Consider the following 3,509-nt stretch of genomic DNA (forward strand, 5'->3'; position numbering starts at 1 on the left):
CATGGAGGGATTGAGAGTTAGCAAGCTCGAAGAAGCTCAACAATGGGGGAAGAACACGAGCTCAAAGGATAAGGTTCAATGGGGAAGAAGACCCCCTTTTATAGGTGGGGAAAAATCCAACCGTTATGCTCACAGCCCGCACAGAGCAGTACTACCGCTCCAAGGAGCGGTACTGCTGCTAGGGCGGTAGTACCCCTTTGAAAAACAACAACAAGGAGGCAAAAGGCTAGTAGAACCGCCGGAGCGGTACTACCGCTCGTCTTCACAGTACTACCGCTCGACCTCACGGTACTACCACAAATGGTAGCGGTACTACTGCTTGCGAGCGGTACTAAAAAAATATTTCCGTGCCTACCTCCGCTGAGCAAAACATGAGATTTTGGTCCGGAGCGGTACTACCGCTCAGGAGCCGCGATAGTACCGCTCTGGAGCGGTAGTAAAAAAATTACATCCGCTCTAGTCGCGGTAGTACCGCTGCAACCTTTACCAAAATAGCCACAACTTTGGCAAACTGACTCCGAATTCAACGAAACCAAGTTTGTTGGAAAGCTAACAACATGGGCTAACACAGTCTTGATAGAAATATCAATAAGAAGCAAATGAGAAAAGGCCCATAAGAAAATGGTGAGAACCCTTCCTCGGATAAGACCGGTAAAACCTCCAACACCGAAAAATATCATAGAAGACGCATGCAAACTCCACTTTCGATGAACTCAAGCTTGTAATCAAGATGACCATAAGCTCTAAGACTCACAAAGAGAACCAAACAAGAACCAAGAAACATGATGCAAGGATGCAATGGTTTGAGCTCTCTACCAACAATACGATCAAGCTACCAACTTGAGAGCCCCCCTTGATAGTACGGCAAACGATCCTATAACCCGGTCTCCCAACTACCACCATGAGACTGGTAAAATAGAAAACCTATCAAGGGCAAACCTTTGCCTTGCACATGGTCCACTTGAGCTAGATGATGACGATCTTGACTCCCTCAAGTTGGACCACCTTTCTTGATTGCGTTGGCTCGATGAAGACTAGATGATTGCTCCCTCATAGTCCACTATGGGTGAGCCACTCTTCGGCACATCTTCACAAGTCCATTGACACCACAATGGATGGCAAGATTCAAGCACTTGATCTCTTCGTGATGCTCCACTTGAACTTGCACACGGCAATCTTGATGACGATCACCACTTGATGTCATCCTTTCCATGGGTTGTATGATATCTTCCTCTTGACGCAAGCCCATGGACACGTACCTAACCCCACATAGAACTCTCACATAGACCATTGGTTAGTACACAAAATGCAATGGACAATGCTTACCATACCATGGGATCACTTGATCCCTCTCGGTACATCTTCTACGCTTTGTGAGTTGATCAACTTGATTCATCTCTCTTGACTTAGTCTTGATCAACCTTGAATCTTTCCAACTCTCTTCATTTGGATGATGTCTTGAAGGTAAACATGAATGATCACACAATCTTATTCCTCAAGACATGCTTGCAATAAGCTCAACACTCACATGACCAATCTTTGGATAATTCCTTAATAGCACCTTGGTCAACTCATAAACTCTTTGAAACCAACACATGGACTTCAAGAAAAGCCTATGGACAAAACCTTCAAATATAACTCAAGGCAATCATTAGTCCATAGAGATTGATATCAATTACCAAAACCAAACATGGGGGCACCGCATGTTCTTTCACCCGAGATTGCTTTCTCGCGGGGAGTCGAGGAAGGATCTCTGGGCGTTGATGCTACAACATGTTTGGTAAATATTAAACTGCTATTCTTTACTCCTCTACATGCTGCAAGATGCTCGGAGCTGCGTGAAGATGCTAGTCTTCGATGGGCTAGGCCTTCCTCCTCTATTCTGGCATTCTGCAGTTCAGTCCACAGATACAAACCTTCCATTTGATACCAATGCATACTTAGTATAGATCTGATGCTTGCGAGTACTTTGGATGAGTACTCACGGTTGCTTTGCTCCCCCTTTTCCCCCTTCTTTCTTCTTTCTGGTTGTTGCAACCAAATGGTGGATCCGAGGAGCCAGATGCCACCCCAGTCGACTACTACTACCACCCCGAGGGTGCCTTCTACTACGTGGAGCCTGCCGACGACCAGGAGTAGTTAGGAGGTCCCAGGCAGGAGGCCTTGCCTCTTCGATCATTGATGTTTGTGCTAGCCTTCTTAAGGCAAAACTTGTTTAACTTATGTCTGTACTCAGGTATTGTTGCTTTCGCTGACTTGCTTGTGTATCGAGCTTATGTATTCGAGCCCTCGAGGCCCCTGACTTGTAATATGAAGCTTGTATGTCTTTCTTTTGTGTTTAGAGTTGTGTTGTGATATCTTCCCGTGAGTCCCTGATCTTGATCGTACACGTTTGCATGTATGATTAGTGTACGATTGAATCGGGGGTGTCACACATGTGTACCTCCTCGACGTGAGCCCTCCGTGGCTGCGACACCGGGATGCGTTGCGGACCTAGATGTCAACCTTCAACCGTGGGGCAGGTTGACATCTGGATACGGCAGTGGCTGCCGGTACTGCCAGTGCCACCGTGCCTGGTGCACTGGTATGTTTAGCCGCTCCCTCACAAACGTGTCTAGGTGGCGAAGGAGGCGCACAAGACGATCCGGCGCCGGGTGTGTTCTTCCCCTTGCCCTTGCAGCTGAGGAAGCCCATGGTGCTAGGGTTTGTCTCTCACCGTCGAGGGAACAGGCGGTGGCGGATGTGGACGGGGAGAGCAAGTGAAAGTGGATGAGGCCGCCCCCCGCACGCGTGGATTAAAAAAAGACAACCTCCCATAGGTTCCACTCACTGACGCGTGGGCCCGCAGTACGTGGCTGTGATTAATATGATCGTCGGTGGTGGTTGGCCGGTCGACATATGGGGCCGCGGCGGAACCGTTGGGACGCGCGGCGTGTCCGTTCCTCGTCCGCGTGGACACAAACCGGGCTCAATTTTAGGCTTGAAATGCGTTCAGACAGACACCGAACGGACACGTTTTGGGTATGGTCAGCGCGTTGAGCCGACGTTTTTGTCCGCTTCGATCCAAACGAACACACACGGATAAGTTGGGTCGGCTTGTTGAAGTTGCCCTAAACGAGATCACACGGTTGCCGAACGACGCCGAGAGTCGCCCTTCAAATTATAGCCTTTATCTATGCGCATTTGGTTACTACTATATGAAATATGCCATACACGAATTATTGGAGAAGACGACGTGGCCAACCGGAAAAGCTTTCCTTTTTTGACGTCAGTCACGAGGCTGGCATGAGTCGTTCATTATTGGCCACGCCATCCCATCCCGAAAGAACGCATCCAAATCTCATAGCGGCAGAACCGCCCAAAAGTCAAAAACATCAACGGCTACGATGCCAATGGACCATTCCCAAACACCGGACCCATCCAGCCCGTCCACCTCATACAAACGGACGGACAGATGCGACATGGTCCACAGCGGAACCCGTGGACCGAAATTTCGTCCCACGGCCGCC

The sequence above is a fragment of the Triticum aestivum genome, chromosome 2B (assembly GCF_018294505.1).
Source record: "Triticum aestivum cultivar Chinese Spring chromosome 2B, IWGSC CS RefSeq v2.1, whole genome shotgun sequence".
NCBI classification, from domain to species: Eukaryota; Viridiplantae; Streptophyta; class Magnoliopsida; order Poales; family Poaceae; genus Triticum; species Triticum aestivum.